This window comes from Arvicola amphibius, chromosome 12 (assembly GCF_903992535.2).
Source record: "Arvicola amphibius chromosome 12, mArvAmp1.2, whole genome shotgun sequence".
In the NCBI taxonomy this organism is placed as follows: Eukaryota; Metazoa; Chordata; class Mammalia; order Rodentia; family Cricetidae; genus Arvicola; species Arvicola amphibius.
In genome coordinates this window covers 4,703,256-4,724,273 of record NC_052058.2, presented here as the reverse complement: position 1 = coordinate 4,724,273, position 21,018 = coordinate 4,703,256, and positions in this window count along the sequence as shown.

Sequence of the window (21,018 nt, the reverse complement as noted above, 5' to 3'; positions counted from 1 at the left end):
GAGAGAAGAACGAACAGCCAAAGATGGAGGGTTTGGGGGGACAGTCGCCTTTTATGTTGCACTTGAATGGCTCCTGCATGTGTTATATCTGTCCAAACCCACAGAAAGTGGGACAGCAGAGGTACCCTGGGGTCAAGTACGACTCTGCATGCTAGTGGTGTGGCGCCTCATTCACAGTAGCAAATATCCCATTCTGGTGCTGATGCTGACAGCAGGGGATGCTGGGCACTTGTGGGCTAGGGGTGTGGGACTCCCTGCCGTAGGTCCTGCTCAGTTTACTGTGAATCCCAAATGGGTGTGATCTAGTTTACAGTCCACACAGTATGTTTAAACTGTGTGTTAAGTGGATGCACGTTCACACACATGTAAGTGTGTGTATGTATGTGAGAGAGGGAGGAACCGAGAAGAAGGGAGAGAGAGGAGAGACAGATGGTGACAGAGACAGAGAGAGCACACACAAAAGATGACTTAGGAGTTCAGGACACAGGAAGTCCCAGGTGGCTGACACTAAGTTGTGGCCAACACTTGTGAACAAGAAACAACCACCCATGGTTAGCAACTCTTCTTCACCAGGGCTCCATCATTTCCAGGCACACATTCCCACCCTTTTTTTTGGGGGGGGGAGAGGGCTTATTCTGACCATGTGACCAAGTCTGGCCAATGTCATGTGACTGGAATCAGCCTGTCACTTCTTGCTAAGGCAATGTACCAGACCCTCCAGACTTTTCCCCCCCTTGCTGTGACCACTGTGTGAACACACTCTGAAGTGGAAATGCTAAAACGTCAAAGTCATTCAGATGTGGTGCTTAAGACTAGAAAGGCAACTTCCCTGGGAAATCAGCAGTGCCCACACTGAGCTGTGCTTGAAGAAGAATCAGATGTCCACTGTGCTGTAGTGGCTGAGGTTAGGGGCTGTTGCTGCCAGAGTCCAGCCTGGTCTTTCCTGACTGCCACTCAGCTGCGGTTCAAAGGTCAGGTTCACCATGTGCTAAACAGTACTGGAGCCGACAGCTCTCTCACTCCACAGGAAAAAGCCAATAGGCATAGGCTGAGCCTACTGTTGAGTTCCTGTGCATGTCAGGTGAATTTGGTTTTCAGGGTTTTCTCTAGTATAAGCAACATTTGAGCAAGGGTTGGAGCTTCCTGGGTTGGAGCTTTTGGGGAGCGCAGAGATGGCTGCTATCCATCATGCTGGAAAGCAGTGAGATTTCCAGAGATAGACGCCCAAACAAAGGACGCGCATTAACACGGCGAGCTGTCCAAAAGTCAGGGCTAATGTTAACCAAGATGAGCATTGCTGCGATTCCATCAAGGTGTCCTGCTATTTATTTAACTTTTCCATTTTCATTTTTTATTTGGGTAAGATAATTGCTTGTGATAAGCCTCGGGTGTGGAGAGGCGGCGCATACAGAGTGGTGGGGCGCGCTTCAGCCCCAAGCTCGGATGCGCCGGAGAAAGGAATCAATGTATTAACATATTGAAATGATCTCAATTAAGGCCCTTTAGCAGTTTTGTTTAGAAATGAGGGCTTCTTCAAAGTGGAGGGGCTACTCTCACCATCACGGAAAAGCCTGTTAGGAAGGTGATGTATTTCACAGCTTTAGGGAAAGATCTGAATAGATTGCCTAAGAGGCAAAAACCATCCTGCATTTCTCCCCCCTGGGTCTGATACTGCAGGTCACCTATGTATTTGGCTTCACAGTGTCTACACCTGTGCCTTCCATTACTCCTGATAATGCCAGAGCTTTGCCACTACAGCCCTAAAGTAGGTATTCAACAAATAAGACGTTTATTTGCATGGTGAATCCAGCATAGGTGTGAATATGTCAATGGATAAACCACAATGACCTTCAGAATCTTGGGTGTCTGCTGTATGCCCCCCTCCTTGTCCCCTAAGGCACTGATCGACCCCTTCTGCGTCCTATCCTGAGCCCTCACAATGCCAAAGTACAAGCAATCAGCGCTCCGTGGGGCTGGTGATGACTTGGGGGCACAGATCTCTCGATCTCTCTCTCTCTCTCTCTCTCTCTCTCTCTCTCTCTCACACACACACACACACACACACACACACACACACACACTCACTGGCATTCACCAGTAGTGACATTGCTCAGATCTTTAAGAAAGTGAGGTCTAGGGACTAGATTTCTATGACTGTTACTGAGGCCCACAGAGAAGGTGGGTGGGGCATTCTCACAGGCTCTGCTTCCTCCTGCCCATCTTCTGCCTAAAGGACAAACAAAATTAACCAAAATTAAATACCCGCCCCCTTTCTGTGTGACTCTGATGAGCTGAGAGTTATGGGAGGAGATTCTTATTTGGTATTTGAGTTAGTTACTTCTCTCATTGCTGTAACCAAACATGTGACAAGGAGCAACTTAAGAGGAGAGAGTTTCCTTTCGGCTCTGCGTGAAGGAGCTCATAGTTAGAACATCTTAGTCCGTGGTGGTGGGAGCCTGGGATGTGACCTGCTCTCATGTTAGCAGAGCAGGAAGCAGAGACCCTGGGCTGGGAGCAGAAAGGGACATCACCTTCAAGCTCTGTCCCCAGCGACCCACTTCTGCTAGCCAGGCCCCATGTCTCAAAGGTTCCACAGTCTCCCGAAATAGCACCACCGGGGACCAAGTGTTCAAACACACAAGCCTGTGGGAGGCGTTTCACATTCAAACCATAACTGCACTTCTGAAGATGCTTCCTGACCAAGCACAGCCCCAAAGGGAGACAGAGAACTAGACAGTATGTAAAGGATTTTGACACCCAGTCCTGCTTAGTTAAAACAATCTATAGTATACACGTTACTTTAATCCCTTCTCTGGCCAGGTTGATCTGTTGTCCATTCCTTCAGACAACCCATGGCCTCTTTTTTTACCACCTAACACTGTCTTGGCTCTAGCCATTTGGTGGTCAACGAACCTCTTCAAAGATCCCGCCTTTTACCCACAGCCTCACCCCACAGAGACCTGCCTCCCCTGGAAAGGGTAGCAACGGAACCCAGTCAGCCCCAGGCTGAGCTCCAATCCCCCAGATGGTACAATGTTGGTGTGTTCTGCCTGCCCAGGCTCAGGAGCTTTGGGAAATAGAGTCATCAGAGGCAGGCATTCAGCTTTGCTCTGGGGTAGAAGATGCAGACACCTCACAGGGCAATTGAGCCACATACAGGCTTAGGGGATCTGGTAGCCCATGGAAATTTCCACACCACCACCAGGATTGGATTCATCTAGTCTAAGGGAACTTTACCTCTAGTTAACTGTCACTAAGGATTCCCATGAGTTGCAGTTGTGAAGGGCTACAAACTGCCTTTGTTAAGATCTTGGCTATGTATTCCCCAGCAGGCCTCAGATTAGCAGTTTGCTTCCCAGAACAGTGTTGAGCGGAGTGGTGGAATCTTGGAAAGGTGGACTCTGGAGAAAGGTCATAGACCACTGGGGGGTGGCTTTAGGTGGGTCCTAGATACAGGGCTTCTTTCTTTCTGTGTTTGCCTTCTAGCAGCCATAGACAGGCAGATTACACTGCCCCACACTGCCCCATGATGCACAGCTTCACGGGGCCCTAGGGCAATGAGATCATCACCCAAGGACTGAAACCTCTAGAACCAAAAAAAAAAAAAAACCTTCTGTTCTTTTTCAGTTGGTGAGTGTGGGCATTCCGTTATAGTCGAGGGCACTAAAGCGATTGTTCAGTGCAAAGCAGAGAGCACCATGATGATCTCCCAGGTCATCAGCCAGCGGAACACACCATTCCCAAGGCCTGCATGCCTTTCCCATCCCAACCCTTCCCTGCTCCACGCTCCATGCCTCACACTCACCCTTCCCTGCCTCTTCACTATCATCCACACCTGTGTGGCTCCGTGTTCCACTGTCTGGTGGGTGTAGTAACCCACAGGCTGTCCCAGCAATCAGGAGGTAGAGACAGGAGAGCCCAAGGCTAGCTGGCTGACTAGACTAGCCAAAATGGCAAACTCTGGGTTCAGGCAAGAAACTCTGCTTCAGGAAAGAAAGTGGAGAATGATGAAAGGTCATCTGATGTCAACTTCATGCCTCCACATTCACAAACATGCATCACACACACACACACACACATACACACACACACACACACACACACACACGCACGCACGCACACGCACATATATACACAAACACACACATACACACATACACAACAAACACACGCATACACACATACCCACACAAGCAGAAAAGTTAAGTAGAAAACATCTAGTTCCACAAAAATGGATACATAAGGCTTCAAAGACAACCAGGCTCTCAAATAGTCTGCACGTGTTACCTCGTGTGTTAAATAGTACAGCTTAGGTCAGCATTGCTAGTTCATCTCACCGATAGCACCGACTCTTGGGAGGAGTGTGATTTAAAAAAAAATGGCATTTCATATCTACGGTTTCTGTCCCCAAAACCCAGGCTAATGAAAAAACTCCTGATGTAGGAGGATGCTGCTCCAACCACTGCTGCTCAAAACCTACTAGGATCATTAAATCAAGAGAAGTCTAAATCACTGTCATAACCAAAAATCAGAAGACATGGCAGAAGATGTGGCAGCTGAGGCTGGGGTAGTACAGAGATGGCGGCTGGATCCACACTGTGTGCCTTGACCATAGCAAAGCCTAACGATGGAGCACGCTGAATCATAACTGTACATGGCCAGGAATCAACAGGAAACAGAGTAGCTGTCCTCCTGAATGACATATTATTATGGAAGTCCTAGTTCACTGTACATACTAACGTCATGGAGTGTCTTAACAGTGTTAGGACTGCTTGCTCTGGTGCTCCAAAGACATTGTGAGACGTTGTGGGGGGTGTGAGTTACGGGGACGCGGTCTGCTTGTCTGTGACGGCTCCTGTGGGTGTGCATGTTCAAGCGCACTGCACTCGCCTGTGGAAGGCAGAGGACAACTTTGCCGACCTGAAACTCGCCATGCACCTAGACACTGGGATCACAAGCATGTACCAGTATTGCCAGCTTTGTTTTAATGTAACAGTTTTGTTTATTCTTTGAGAATTTCACACATGTACACAAAGTGCTTCTACCCCCATCCCAACCTTTGCGTACATCTTCCATTTCAATTAAGTTGCTAAGTCCCATGACTGCCATCCACACACACACAGGTCAACTTGCCAGGAGCTGCACCCCTAAAGAACACTTTCGAATAGGGCAATATGGTAGGGAAATTTCAAAATGACTTTGGTTTGTATCAAGTTGACATAAAGCTAGACAGCACAGAGGGTGTGGTAGAGGTGTCCCATGTATAACTGAGTATCCACAGATGCTTGTTATCTGTGCATTGACCACATGTGAGTCTCTGTAGTAACCACTGCCCACTGCACAAAGACCCTTTCTTGACGAGGAATGAGCAGTACATCCTTTATAGGCATAGAGATAGGTATTTGTAGGCAGTTTGACACTAGGTACATTTTGCAATGTATTAGTAACAGTAGGTTCACCCCTGGGGCCTTCTCAGCCATGGGTTCTTGGCCAGATTTACAATACTAGCCATAAATTTCAACTGTAGAGCAGGCCTTAAATCCAGTTGGTTGGTTTTGTTTTCCATGGGTTCTGAGAATTTAACTTGGGGTCTTTGTGTTTGCAGGGCTTTACCCACCAAGCTATCGTCTTAGAGCCCCCACCATGGAACTCCTATCACTGAGTTCATCTCTTCTGTCTTCTTCGTTGTCCACAGTAAGTGAAACACCACAAAGATGGAAAGAACCCAAAGCCAGAAACTTGGCAAGAGAGAAACCCATGCAGCTGGCCCACCATCCTTGTGTCTTGACACCCCTCATTCTCACCTTTGCCCTGCACTTTCTCCAAACAGTTAGTGCCATTTAGTGTTGGGAGGAAGAGGGCGCATGTCCCTCACGGTGCCTGTGGAGGTCAGAGGACACTTTTGTGGAGTTGGTTCTCTCCTTCCACCTTTACAGAAGTTCCAGGGACCAGGCTGAGGCTGCCAGACTTGATGGCAAGCTCCTCTACCCACTGAGACATCTTCCTGGCCCTGGATCCAATCATTTCGCCCAGTGGGATTCAGCCATCAAATTGATGGTAGCATCACTTCCCTTCCTTCCCTACAGATGGTCACGAGTGTCACACAGGAACAATGCTTAATTCACGCTCTACCGTGTCTCTCATTGCCTGCTCCAAACAGTGCTACCGCAGCCTGTCCCTGCGCGCATCTGCTTCTCATCTCACTCAGTGGGGACACCACAGGCAGAAGGCGGGGTCCAATCTGGAGCCGGCCTCATAGAAAGAAGAACCCCCCCTTAAATCCTACTCACTCTCCAACTGGAACAGCTCATGAAAAAGAAACTGCTGTGATTCGGGTCAGGCAAATGGGGTGCAGCAACGGCACCAACCACAGAGTGAGACGCTAATTTCTCTAATTGACAGGGAGCCTCCATCATTTTAGAATGTGCCGGTGTTTCCGCAAGGAAACCGGGCCAATTTCTTCCACTGTTTACAATGTCACCATGAATTTTGAAATGAGTTTTTTCTCTGGGCTCAATGTGGGAAATGCTGGTCCCTGACTTCTGGGGGGTGGCCCATCGCTGGGAAGCTGGATGGCTTTCTAGGACCGAAATGAGGTTTTCAATAGCAGCTCCCTCAAGGATGGAACAAAGAGAAACAGGCCTGCCTTCCCCAGAGCTACAAGCCAGAAGACGAGGCTGAGAGGCAAGCTGGACCTTCCTTTCACATCTTTGGTTTCTCAGCACTGCACACGGGCCAAAGAGCACTACAGCAGCAATATTGATGACTGCCCTGTCTTGATCAGAGACTCGTGGTGTGACCTGGGGAGATGGGTGAGAAGATGAAGTGCTTACTATAGAAGTATGCAGACCTGAGTTCAGATCCCAAGCCAGGCATCCCAAGCCAGGCATGGTGTGGTGCCCGTAGACTGCTAGCCCTGGGAATCAGAGACAGGATGCTCCCTGGACTTCCCTGAACACCTTGACAAATTGGTGAATGGCCCTGGTTCAACAAATTACCTGGAGAGTGATAGAGAGTGACACATAACATCCAGCTCTAGCTTCTACATGTGTATGTACACATACATGCAACATACGCCCCCCCCACCCACAAATATAAACACAGTCCTGGATACACAGAGACAGACAGACAGACTTATGGTATGGGTAAGATAACTGATAATTTACTTTCACCCAGACACCACTCTTCTCTGGTATATTACCCTACTTGTTCTTTTCCCAGAACCTTACCATAACCTATAAGCCCTGGTGAACTTGTTGCTTCTTCTACATCTGTCTCTCCCAGTACAACCTGAGCTTCCTAAAAGCAGGAATCCAGAGCAGTCTCTGGGGCACAGTGCAAAGTCACAGGGAGCACGAACTGGCATCTTCTCACTATCGCTCCGGGATTATGTGGTCTCACTCTTCCCTGCACTCTGTCTAAGCAAATGCTCTGCCTCAGAACAACCTAGAGAGATTAAGAACATCCCAGAGCCCTCTAGAGCTTACTGAGAGAACACTTGCCTGGCATTTGCAGCACCCTGGCTTCAATCCTTCAGCAGCAATCAGTTAGTTAATTACTCAGTTGAACAACATAAACCCTATTCTTCTCTGAAAGGTTGCTTTGAGTCTTCTTGTCTCTGTGAAATTATTCTCCCCTCCCTACACTCCACCTTTGCCCAGGCAGTTCTTCACGACTTCAACACAGTTGATAGCTACACAATGCTCACTCTCCTTGCTTAGTGGGGAGGGAGGAGAAGTCAGTGAGGACTTCTCTTGTTCTGCGCAAGCTGGCACAAGGTTCCAGAGCCTGCAATTGTTGCCCAGTAACAGACAGCTTTCCCATACAAAGAACAGAGAGTGTTCTAGAACAGAAGCATCACACAACATAACAAATCCTCAGACAAGCATGGCTGAAGGCCACATGGGGTCCAGGACTCACTCGGCAAACTTGTTGGGGAGCTGCCTTCCTCTCTTGTCCATTTTGTTCACTACCACACAATGATCATCAGACCCCTGCTGCTGGAAACAAGGATTCCTCAAAGGAGTGAATTCACTCCTAGGAGGTGCCTGCTTGAAAGCTGGCCTTCCCCATGAACTGTCCTACGTCCTTCCAGGAAGGGATCCTGGGAGTTAAATGTCTCTTTGATGCATGGGTCATGAGACTCTAGGAAGGCCAGGCTCAGGGCTCTCTCAGCTGTATCCTACTTCACTCCTAAATCCTTAAAACAAGGAGGATAGATGCTAACTGCGTCCTGGGAGCTGACACATAGCACAGCACTCCACCCTAGCTTCCAGAGCAGCGGTGATCTGAACATGCCAAGAATGCCCCAAACCAGGAAAACTATAGCAACCTTTGTGAACTACTGATCCAACTGCCCGAAACACTGTAGCCAGTCTGCACACAAATGCACATCACCATTTTAATTACCACCTGCCCCACAGGGCTTTATGGTGTGACAAGTGGCCAACTTGAAACCCTAGCTCAGGCTCCTAACAGGTGAAGGACACTGGTACCGGTTTTAAGGGTTTTGGCGCTGGCCAGTCCACACAGGTCATATGTCACATCAGTGACCCTTTAGAGCATGTCCAGCTTGTGCATATAACATCTATTTGCCAGCAAATAAACTGAGTCTCAGAGAGTCTGCCCATGTCACACGGCACATGTGCAAAGAGAGTCTGCCCATGTCACACTGCACACGTGCAAAGAGTAAGGCTGCACCCAGAGTTGCACCTCTCACATCTAAGCACCTTGCATTATACAAATCATCCTCTAGCCAGAGAATCCAGCATGCATGTAGCTCAGACCAAGTCCACCAAGGTCAGGGTCATGGTGAATCTGTAAATCTGTTTGTGCTACATGAAACTGAGTAAATGAACCAAGTAGATGGAAATCCCTTTAAAGAGAAAAAGCCCTGGGGGCGGAGAAATGTCTCAGCTTAAAGTCAATGTTAGGTAACGCGGTTTCTGAGAGCCCAGAGATACCTAGGCATCTGGGTGGCGGTGATAGAAATGATGGTATCCCTTCTGTTACGGAACTCGGTGCCTTCAGTGGGTGAAGCGGACGTGGGAGCAGACGCCTTTCAAACAAGAAGCAAGGCAGACACAAACAAGACCACCAAACGGTCAGCGCAGTTCTCTTAACATGGTAAGGTGAGATCTCTGAAGAACGGCTGTTTTCTCCCACTCCACTTTCCATCCTCCTGCAGCTGCTAGGAAGCCACAGCCCTGTCCCACCCCCGACCCGAGCCCCCTACTTCCCAGCCCAGCACCATCTCACAGCTGTGACTATGAATACCAGGATCCCTTCTCTCCGTCTCGGTCAACACTTTCTGTTCCCATTATGCCTGGTCACCACATTCTACATGGTCACTTCAGAGTCTTCCTGACAAGAGATGGGAATGTAGAACCTGATCCCACAGCCAGAGGGCCAGTGTCTAAAGACGAATTAATGAAATAAGCCTCCAGATGGAGCCTGCCATCCTAAGCCGATCAGCTTTTGAAAGCAAAATGCACAAATCCCTTTGAGGTGAAGCCATGCAGGGCTGTCAGGTCAGAGGGATGTGGGGTGCTGCTTAGAGTTGACCATGGGATTAGATGTGACAGTGGGCCATGATGCTGAGAGCACAGGGGAGAATCTAGCCACGGGGCTCACGAGCACGGATCTTACTGAGCTTTGGGCCCATGGCAGGCCCAGACCCCGGAAAGGAGGGAGGGCTTCCAATTAACTCACCCTCGTGTAAAGTGTTAGGCACCTGAGGAAACACTCATTTTTAATCCTGCTGCCACTGCGCCTACCACCCTGAATATTCAATAAAACATTTTCCTCTTAATCCTGGACTTCATTTCCTTCTGAATTTGAGGCATAAAATCATGAAAGCGGGGAAGCATGCTGCATGCATGCATGCATGTGTGGGGGTGGGGGTGGGGGTGTGTGTTCAGGTGTGCAAAATGTCTTTCTTAGTTCTATTTTTTTTTGAGGCAGGATCTCTCACTAAACCTGGAGCTCACTTGTATGTGGGTGCTGCAGATCAATGCCTGGTCTTTATATGGGTGATGGGAATCAGACTCAGATCTTGATGCTGGTGTGGCAAGCATTTTATCGACTGAACCAACTCCCCAGACCCTGTATATTGACTTATGTTTCAGAGAGAGACAGATATACAAAGAGATATAGAATGGGGGGTGGGGGGAAGAGGGAGAGAGCATCTGTGGTTGGGAACCAGAAGTCCAAGCCTTTTGGCCCCGCTATTAAGGAGCTGTGCCATCTGGACGGACAGAAAGCAGAGGTCTTCCCAAGTTTATTTGGACACTTACTCCTCTGCCTGCTATCTTAAAGGAGGCCTCTTCTGCCCTCCTTTGTAAGATGAGGAGTGAGCAATGTTTACAGTCCTCCCAGGAGCCTACTAAACACTCACAGCTCCTGTTATCATGAACAAGTCACTATGCTGTTGTAGAAGGAATGGTGGGCTGTGTCCTGCCACCCGGCTAGCTTTACCCAAAATAATTACACGGAAACTGTATTCATTTAAATACTGCCTGGCCCGTTATCTGTAGCTTCTTATTGGTTGATTCTCATATCTTGCTGCCTGCTACCCAGCATTCTGTTCTGTCTACTCCACCTACCTAATTTTCTGTTCTCTTAAAGGGCCAAGGCAGTATCTTTATTAATAATGAAAGTAACACATAGACACTCCTTCATCATGCTGTTTTATCTCCACAGGCTGAGTTAGAATTAATGAGCGATTTCAGATACACAGACAGCATCTATCCCTACCATCACAGTCTCTACCCGTGACAGACATCACTAATAGATCACAGCACTCACTCTCTCCCACTGGGTATGACTGTTGCTTTAAGACCTTTTCCAGGACAATACTCCAGGCAGCTGCTGCTGGATTTCCAGACATAGCATGGGAATTGAAAACTATTTTTCAATCTTGGAATGAGATCATCTTCAAAGAACAGATCAAAGATTGTGGGGGCGAGAGAGTCATGAGAAAGAGGAGTCTGCCTGCCTAAAACCTGTGTCATTCCAGGTCCATCCTTAATCAGAACCCAGCCAGATGATTATCCCACCCCACCCCAGGACAACGGCTGAGCTGGTTCTTCCTATGCAGTATAATTGCAGTGATGAAGTCGTGTGTGCCTAATTGCTGGATAAGCCACAAACAGAGCAACCCCACATGCAATTTCAGACTGGCAGAGACTGTAAATTATTCAACATGATAACCCAAAGATGAGAGCAATGTGTGGAAGTGGGAAGGATATTTCAGGGAAATAAGAAGCTGGAAGAAGCACGCCGGGGCGGAGGGGGGGATTCCAAAAAATCTTTATATGAAGACGAAGACTGAACCTTGGGCAAAAATAAAATGGTTTCCAAGCTGGCTCTGGAGGTCTGAGTGCTCTCATTTGTAGGGACTTTGGTTTCCTTGGGAAATAATAAGTGAGTCCAGAGACTTGTGGTTATCTGTATTCTAGAGGGAAAGGAGTGGTCTGGATGGTGAGCATTCGTGAATAGAATAATGTGCCTGGAGTTGGCTGCCGTGGGAGACTGGCTCCCCTCAGTGAACAGCACAGCCATTCTGTCAGCTGCTCTGTTTTCTCTCCATCCAGGGTCTCAGTTTTCTCGGGACAGCCCAGTAAAGGACTTCCCTCTGTCCCTGTCTTCCTTGGGCTCTGCCCTGGACGCATCAAGACATGGCAATCACAGCAGTGCAGTGCTGGGCCCTGGCTTCCTGACTGTGGCTCTTTCTGAGCTTTCTGATTTCTCAAGGAACCCTGATCACTGTCCTAGGCCTTCCAAGGGTCCTCTGCCTGTATCGGGGAGCTGTCCAGGTCATCCAGGGCCCTGAAAATCATAGGACAGCATTCACCTTTAAAAACCATCTGTCTGTCTGTCTGTCTGTCTGTCTCTCTCTCTCTCTCTTTCTCTCTGTGTGTCTCTGACTCTGTCCCTTCTCTCCTCCCCATCTCATGTGTGTGTGTGTGTGTGTGTATGTGCATAAGTGTGCACGTGTGTGTATGTGAATGCCACAGTACATGTGTAGAAAGCAAAAGACAACCCTGGTGGTTGGTCCTCACTTTCCACCCTGTTAAAGGCAGGCTTTCTATTTTGCTGTTCACTGCTACAATCATCAGGCCCACAGGCTTCTGGGAATTCTCCTATCTCCTGCTTCCCATCTCACCCAGGAGTGCGGGAATAGAGACATGCATGACTGTATCTAGTTTTACGTGGGATCTGGGGATTTGAACATAGACCCTAACACTTACACAGTGTGTGCTTTTCCCACCGAGTCTTCTCTCCAACTCCAGCATTTCCTTTTGTTTGATTGATTGGTTGCACAGGGATTTGAACTCAGGGCCTCACCAATGCTGGGCAGGTGCTCTACCACTGAACTGCCTCCCCATCACGGACTTTACTTTCTTCCTCTGCCCTCCATTGGCCTTCACTCTTCCCAAATGGCCTGCAAGCCTTTCCCGGTACTCTCACACCCCTCAGAGCATCTCCCACCTTGACAGCTACATCCAGAGATTTCCTGGCCAGTAATGAGTGGTTCCTTTAAGATGTTTACACGTGACCAGTAATGGCACAGGTGCTTGGGTGACGGGAACATTGCCTTTATCTTGTTGAAGGCTTGCAAGGACCCAGCCCCTAATATCCACAACAGGGTAGGAAGGGAAGGCTTCTCTGGCCATGTTTCCTACCCTGATAGAGTCCTGTATGGTGGGAGTCAGACTCTGTTAGTCTGCAGTCAGGATAGTTGAGGGTAGGGGTGGCAAAGGGGTGACTCTAGGCAAAAATCTCTCTCTAAAACATTCTCTTGTCCTTTATCTCCTACAGTCACCAGTAATGTTCCCTAACTTCCTAAGTTCCTTTAAAATCCATCACAGCCACACAATCCTGATGGGTTTCATGGGACATCCCATCCCCCCCCCCGCCCCCCGCAAAGAACTAACCGCCAGCTAGCCTGCTTGTAGTGGGCTTCTTTCCCCTTTAACTTTTGTTCCCTAAATCCAAGGTGAAAAGAGTTTGGCTGGCACCCCCTCAGTTGGAATCCAAACCCTCATGCTCTCCCTTATACGTGCACCTCCAAGATGGGTCTGCTTCGGCCACCCCGCACCCCTTCTGCCCATCTGCTGCGATGGCACGGTGCCTGCTCACAAGTTGGTAGGAGCCTGTGGAAGTGCCAGGCAACAATGTGTTTTGATGGGCAGCCTGCAGAAGGTGGCAATTGCCATCTCTTGCGAGTGAAGGGCCCGAGCGGTGCCAGGCCTGGCGAGCCAGGTCTCCGTGTACTTGTTCACACCTGTTGACTCTTCGGTGCCAAGAAAAGTGGACCCTTGCTGGGGCCAAGGAGGAGGAATCATCCACTCAGGGTCCCCGGCTCCGTGGATTTCCTCGTGCTGCAGAAGGTCCCAGAGAGGTTCAGTCAATGGGACTCGTGCCTGTGTGCGTCCCTCGCTAGAGTCATCTGTGACGCTCAGGAAAGGGACTCAGCTGGGAGACTGTGGTGGCACAGGGACAATTCACACAGACATACGCCCTATGGCCAAGCCCGAGGAGAGAGGCCAGGAGAAAGCCAGGCTGTGCTGACCCCTGGCAACACATCCAAGTTACCAGGAGGTTTCTGCTCGTCTGTGTCCACCCATCTTGGAGAGCCACCAACAGCTCAGCTCTAGAGTCAGACAGGTCTGGCTTTAGGGCTCAGTCCAACACACGGACAAACTGACCTCCATCAAGTCGCTGAACTTACCTGGACCCGAGGCCTAAAATGGAGGCAGCTATGCCTGTGTCCTTGGGTCATTCCCAATGTGAAGGGAGACAGGCTAACTCAGGAATCCCAGGAGTGCCTGACCTCTACAGGTGGGCACGGACCGGCTTCCCTCCCCACCTTGCCCTTCCCCACCCCCTTTCTTTCTTTAGTCTGCCAGAAACCAGTGCTAAGGCAGACATCACTTCAGGAATAAACCTTGGGAGTCAAATTACTAGAAGCATCCGCTGGTCAGAAGGTGAAGGAGAGGAGGGGAAAGGATGAGGTGGGAACAGGAAGCAGGGAACTGGGACTCTCTGAACCCCCCTCATGTTTACATGCCCCCTACAAATCCTCTTCCCAGGAGCAATACCTGCCTCAGCCCACCAGAATCTCTCTACTCTCTCATTCCAACTCCTCCACAAGGGCTGCTCAGAAAGATAGAAATCATCCAGGAAGCTCTCAGCCTCCAGGTACCCAGCCCCAGACACTCCAGTGTCTGCAAAGTGCCATTGCCATTGTTGGTCCTGACAAGGGACAGTACACTTGCTTTTCAGCTTCTTGGCCCAGAAGCAAAAAGGAGCTCAAATAACCATAAACAGCCCAGCACAGACGCCTCCTCGCAAAGGCCTAAACAAACAGCTCTGGAGAGCTGTAACTACTGGAGCTTTGCCTTTCGTCTGTGGCCAGTGCCTAGGGATGCCGTCATCAGTCAGGCTCTCCGAGCAAGACTGACACATGTCCCAGAGAGGGGCCACCACACTCTGAGACATACTGTCTGACCGGGCTCAGGGACTCATTAGTGGCCACAGGCAGCTTCTTTGGGCAGTGCTCTGACACTGCTGGGTTTGTAGGATTCCTGGTAGTCCGTTAGACTTGCAGAGCCTGTGACATGCTTGGAACAGATCTGGAAGCTGCCATGCCACGTGGGTAAGAAGATCCTAACTCTACAGCTGAAAGCTGACAGACAATTGGAATTTACCAAAGCCCCTAAGGGTCTCCCTCAAGGAACTAGACTGAGGCCTGAGGAAGGCAGGTGCAGAAGGTAATAAAGAGCAGCATGCTAGAAGAGATCTCACAAGCAAAATCTATGTGCCTCCTAAGGCGGAAGAGGTGGAGAAAAAGATGTGGGATAGGATGTGGGGACCATGAAGGAAGAAATCTTGGAAGTGAGGGAATTCTTACAGGAGCTGTTTATGGGCACGAAGAACTTTCAGTGGAGTTGAGGCCTCCCAGACACCAAAGGGGGCTGCCATGATTGCTTTTAGGCAGCCATGCTGAAAGAGCCTGACCAAAACAACTTAAGGGATAAAGGGTTTGGGCCCAGCGCTCAGGAGGGTGAGAGGCCACCTTTATGGGGAGAACAGGAAGCAGGAAAGGTACAGTGACAAGGGCAGAACACTGGCTGGTCACCATCACACTCAGGAAGCAGAGATCTAACCGAAACCTGAAAGCCATCCCCAGAAGCCCACCTCCTCCATCAAGTCTTCACCTTCTAAAGGTTCCACAACCTTCAAATGTCACCGCCAGCCAGACACCAAGCATTCAGATAGATGCATGGGCCAACAAAGGGCATTCACATTCAGACCCTAATAAAGAGAGAGTACATGGGATAAAACTCCCAAGACCAAGCTTTTGGGTTCACAGGAGACCCAGAGGAGTACTGACCTCCTAGAAATCAATCTATTCAACTCAAAAACATGTACTATGTTCTCAGTGTGGGCCTCTTCCCAGGGATCTGTGGCAAGCTAAACACAAACACAACCCTAGCTGAAAGTTAGTTCCTGAGTCAAGGCACCCTGCTACAACCTAGCAGCTCCACTGAGGAGCTGGGCAGACCTGAGCAAAACATGTAAGCTCAGTTTCCACATCCTTGACATGGTCATATCAATAACTCACAGCCCCAGCACTGCTGAAGATATTGTATCAGGATTGCCCTAGATAAACCTCGGCAATGTGTCTAGAACACAGAGAGCATCAGCTAGGAGATGCAGATCCCAAGAGACTTGCAGAGAGTCCCTGAGACAATACAATTTACAGTAGGAAGCTGGTCCCCAAATAGCCAAAGAACATAACTAAAAGCACCACACAGGAAGGAAGAAACGGTCAAGAAAGGGTCTCGTTATATCAAAATAGGGTCTACAAAGACCTGAGAGAACTGACTCCTCTGTCCACAACAGTGGGGTGGCTTCCAGTGATTTTCCCCATAGCTGTACTATGCTTGGGATCTCAACAGCCACTGAGTGCCTGTACAGCCTAGGCATGTCACCAGACCCCCCCCTCCAAAAAAAAGAACCTTCCACATCCTTCCTGCTCCTAGACATTAACCAAGAAGCAGGGCCTTAGCCTGTTCTGATGCATCCGTGAGGCATTCCATTCCCCCAGTGGAGCAGTCAGCTCTGGCCCTAGTCCTGGGGTCTGAGTGTAACTCAACAGATCCATAGCTGAGCCTCCTGAGACAACTATGACCCATGTAACAGTCAAGGCTCTTCCCTGAGCTCATATCTTCTCTCATCCGTCTGATAATGAAGGTGTGGGTTTCAGAGCCTCATAGACTAGTACAGGGCTGCTGAGCAAGCTTTGAAATCATAAGATTATGCTATTGGTGACTAGCTACTGTGAAGCAGACATGGAGCAGGTACAGGACCAGGAGTTCATACTTTAGATGTAAATTAGCCGTCCGTCTGGAGCCTCAAGTAGAAAGCTGTATGTAAAGTCTGGAGTCCAGAGAGAAGAACCAACTGGGCAGAGAGAGGTATGTATAAAGCCAAAAGGCTTAGGGTAGATGAAATGTCCTCAGAGAAAGCCCTCTTCCTCTCCACACTTATAAGTCAGAAAACCTGAAAAGAGAAGAAGTCTGGTTGTGGAAGGGGGAGAAGACATCTCAACTTACAATGAAAGGAAAGGGAAGTGACCGTCAACTGAAAAGATGTGGGGCTACTGAGTGAGGAAGAGGAGTGAGGACCAACGATGGGAGTCAAAAGTCAATAGATGGGTTGTTTGGTTTTGTTGCTTAGTTTGGTTGCCTTGGTCATTTGTTTGGTCCGTTTTGTTTATTTGGTTGATTAGTTTGGTTAGTTACTTACTTTCTTGTTTGTTTGATTGGTTTGTCTGGTTTGATTGGTTGGTTGATTTGAGTGGTTGGGTTGGGTTGCTTTGTTGATTTGGTAGGTAGGTTGGTTGGTTGGTTGGTTGGTTTGGTTGGTTAGTTGGTTTGGTGGGTCATTTGGTTATTTGATTGGTTTAGTTGTTTGTTGGGTTGGTTGGTTGGTTTGGTTGAATTGGTTGCTTGGTTGGTTAGTTTGTTGGTATGCTTATTTGGTTGGTTGGTTTGGTGAGTTGTTTGGTTGTTCAACTGGTTGATAGTTTGTTGGTTTGGTTGGTAGGTTGTTAGTTTGTTAAGTTGGGTTGGTTGGTTAGTTGGTTTGGTTGCTTGTTGGTTTGGTTGGTTGGTTTATTGGTTTGATTGGTTGGTTGGATTGCATTGATTGGTTGATTAGTTTGTTAGCTTGTTTATTTGGTTGGTTGGTTTGGTAGGTCCTTTGGTTGTTTGGTTGGGTTGGCTATTTGTTGGTTTGGTTATCTGTTTGCTTGTTTGGTTGGTTGGTTGGCTGATTTGGTTAGTTTTTGCCATTTTCTTTGGAATAATAATAGGAAAACTCCAAATATGGTGGATTCAATAGACAAGAGGACAGGAAGAACTAGTGACTGATGGGTTTCAGTAAAGAGTGCTGCTTCTAGTAAGAGAACAATGGAACAATGGAATCTTCTCCTAGTGAGAGATGCAGGGCCAGGGACGAGTCCTGTAGTGTTGGTAGATGTTACAACATGTTTGATTGCAAAAGCAGTCTAGTAAAGAGAGAAACAGCAGGAGAAAGAAAGGAGGGCTCAACTTTCCCTTGAAACACAGAGTCAGGGACAGGCGAGATGGCCTGAAGGCTCTGTTTCCTGGATACAGCAAGTTCACCACTAGAGCCCAAAGGGATGTCCGAAGGCAGATGGATTCGGTGCTCATGATTTTATGCACTAGGAGAAAGAGCAAGTATTTGGTGGATCAGTGCAGCAGACACTAAACAGCATGCCTGGGGAGCTCCAGGGAGCACCAGAGGGGTAGATCACTCCTGAGAGCAAGGTAGTCTGCCCATCACTATAACTGATCTTGCTTTCCAGTCCGGTTCTCCTGACTGAGAGAAACATAGAAAGAGAAGGGAATTGAACTAAAAACTAAGACTGGACTTTTTCTGGCAAAGGCAAAAAACTTGGAGACTAGGCTGAGGATGACAAAGATGTGTATACAAAGGGGAAAATCTGGGGGACTGATTGACAGCTTTTCTTGGAAATGTCTCATCAATCCAGCATAAGCTGTTATTTGCCCCTCTGGCAGAATAAACTAGAAATCATCCTTCACCTCTGGTCTGTCCCCCATCTTTTCTGGTTTTCTCTTAGGTTTGGTGGGGGAGAAGTGGTAAAGAGGAATTTAATGTGAGTTGAGTTTAATAGGAAGGGAGGAAGCCTGGTGTTTAAATATGAAATGTCCCCCGACAGGTTCATGCATTTGAAAACCTGTCTCCAGCTGGTGGCCGTTTGGCAAGATCATGGAACACTTCAGAAGTGGCATCTCGCTTGTGCTGAGTCACTGGGAATGGGTCTTGAGGTTCTTTTAGCCCAGGTCTACTTTCTCTCCACCTCTGCTTCTAGACTATGGGTGCACTGTGATGAGCAGGCTTCACGCTCACTCCTACCACCATGGTAGACTGTATTCCCTCAAACTGTGAGCCAAGCAAGCTAAACCCTTCCTTCTTGAGGCTGTTTCTTGTCAGGTTTTAGTCACAGAAACAGGAAATAGAACAGAAAAGCAGAAAGAGGACAGATAAAAAGGAGGTCTGAGTTCCTGTCTTCCCCTGTGCACACACCCATGTTCTGTCCATGCGCTCTGGAGCTTCAGCCACACAACTCCTACTATCAGGCTTTCAGCGCTTCCTCTTTCACGTGGTCCAAACAGGGCTCTCATCCGTACTCCTTCATGTGAGAGGCGGAAACCACAGGAACGCACAGAACCTTCCTGCCGTCACCATCTCAGCGTTTCCATCTGTGTCATGGAGAAAATATCTCTGCTCATGGAGCTTCATGAGGCCAGAAGGAGAGCCCACATAAATAAAAGTCTAAACCAGATTATAATTGATGCTGTCCTTGCTGCTCCTGCTCCTGAGCCAGGGCAGACAAACGCTCCCCAGCGCGAACTGCTGTCATCCCATCCTGGTATCCAGTGGTTACCTTGTGGCTGCTCTTTAGAGCTGCTGAAAAATGGAGAATCCTTCCAGTCCCATTCACAGATTTTTAAATCGCTGACTGTATGCAGGGGAGAGAATTCGGCTGTGGGGAGGGGTGGCCGCTAGTACCACGCAGCTGCTATGGATGTGAAAATTTAACCTCAAGCAGCCTAAACGTTCATTTTACAATGTACACTGCTGATTACTTAATTATGTCTAAAATATAAGTCAGACACACTACAAACCCCAGGGAGTAAATTACACAGATCTGCGAGGCAGCATAGATGCAGCCATTCCAGGCTCACATTTCTGAATTATCTCCCCACACCCTGTGAGTTTGCAAAGCTTCTCCCTTCTCTGCAAATGTATGGCAGCCACAAACACGCGACCATTTTTCTCAGCGTTGTGTGCCCAGTGTAGGTGAGCCCACTTTCAACCTTCCATTATGGGGCCTCTCCCACAGGTTCTTATCTCTGTATATGTTTGAACTAGGAGATCTGCATATGCTTGATCCCAGCGCAAACCTCCGTGTGACCTGATTTTGTTGCCATGGTCACCAATTAGATGAGTCCTGTTGACGGTGGAACAATAGTCAAAGGGTTTCTGTTAAGTTCCAGAGTGGAATATCAGTCATTTGTTTTGGTGTTTTATCTTACTTGTTATTGTTATTTTGCTGTTTTCTGCAGTGCTGGGGATGAAACCTGGGGCTTACATATGTGAGACAGGCTCTCTGTCTTGGGCAGCCTCACCCTCTCCCCTGTGCATACAGTATGCATGTGTGGTATGCGTGTGTAGATGGATACACGTGTATATAGGTGTATGTACATGTTGGGGTCAGAGATCAATCTCAGATGCTGTTCCTCAGGTGCCATCTGCTTTGGCTATTGGCACAAGGTCTCTTACTTGACCTAGAATTTGTCAATGAAGCCAGGTTGGCTGGTCAGCAGGACCCAGGAATCTGTCTATCTCCCTTGCTCAGCCCTGGGATCACATGTATGCCACCACACCCAGCCTTTTTAAGTATGTTCTGGAGACCAAACTATGTCCTCATGTTCACTGCCCTACCCCCTACCCCAGGAATACACCTCATAGTGATTTTACCTGAATCTCCACTGTAGTGAGGAGCAGCGGGCCGTGTTCCTGCCACCCGGCTTCCACACGCCTGGCTAGCTTATGCCCCGAAATAACAACACACAAACTGTATTCATTTAAACACTGCCTGGCCCATTAGTTTCAGCCTCTTATTAGTTAATTCTCACATCTTGCTTAACCCATTTCTAATAATCTGTGTAGCACCACGAAGTGGTGTCATACCGGGAAAGATTCAGCATGTCTGACCTGGTGGCTGGCTTCATGGCGACTGTCTCAGGTGGGGGAATCATGGTGACTGTCCCAGAGAGGAGAGGCAGAGCAATTGCCCGAGGCATCTGCATCACTCCCAGCATCCTGTTCTGTCTACTCCACCCACCTATGTTCTAACCTATCAGGCCAAGCAGTTTCTTTATTAATTAACCAATGAAATAGCAGATAGATAGAAACACTCCTACATCATTCCACATCAAGGCCTGCCTGCAGAGAGCTGGGTTCTCAAACAGAATCCTTAGAAAGTGCCTGCTGGAGACAGTAATATTCTTCTAGAATGGCTGGGTCAATTTTTCCTCCTTTCCCTGAGTGACGGATGCACTCACAAGTCTTATTCCGAATTCATCTCCATTATCACTTCCTAAATGATCCCCGGCCCTGTGAGTTCACATGGGTGCAAAAGCATAGAATGAGCCCCATCAACCTTTCTCCCTATCAGAAACCAGCCCACGTCCGTCGTTGCCATCCACATGTTCGCTGGAGCAGGACCATCCAGTTCCTTCCAGAGTGTTTCCTTGGTTTTCCCAGCTTGGCTGGCACCAGGCGCCTCACTTTCTGCCTCTCTTCTTTCTAAGTGCTTTCCCCAGTGAATTTAATCATTTCTAGCTTCTTTTTCAGGGTCTTACTCTGTAGCCGAGGCTGATATCAAACTCA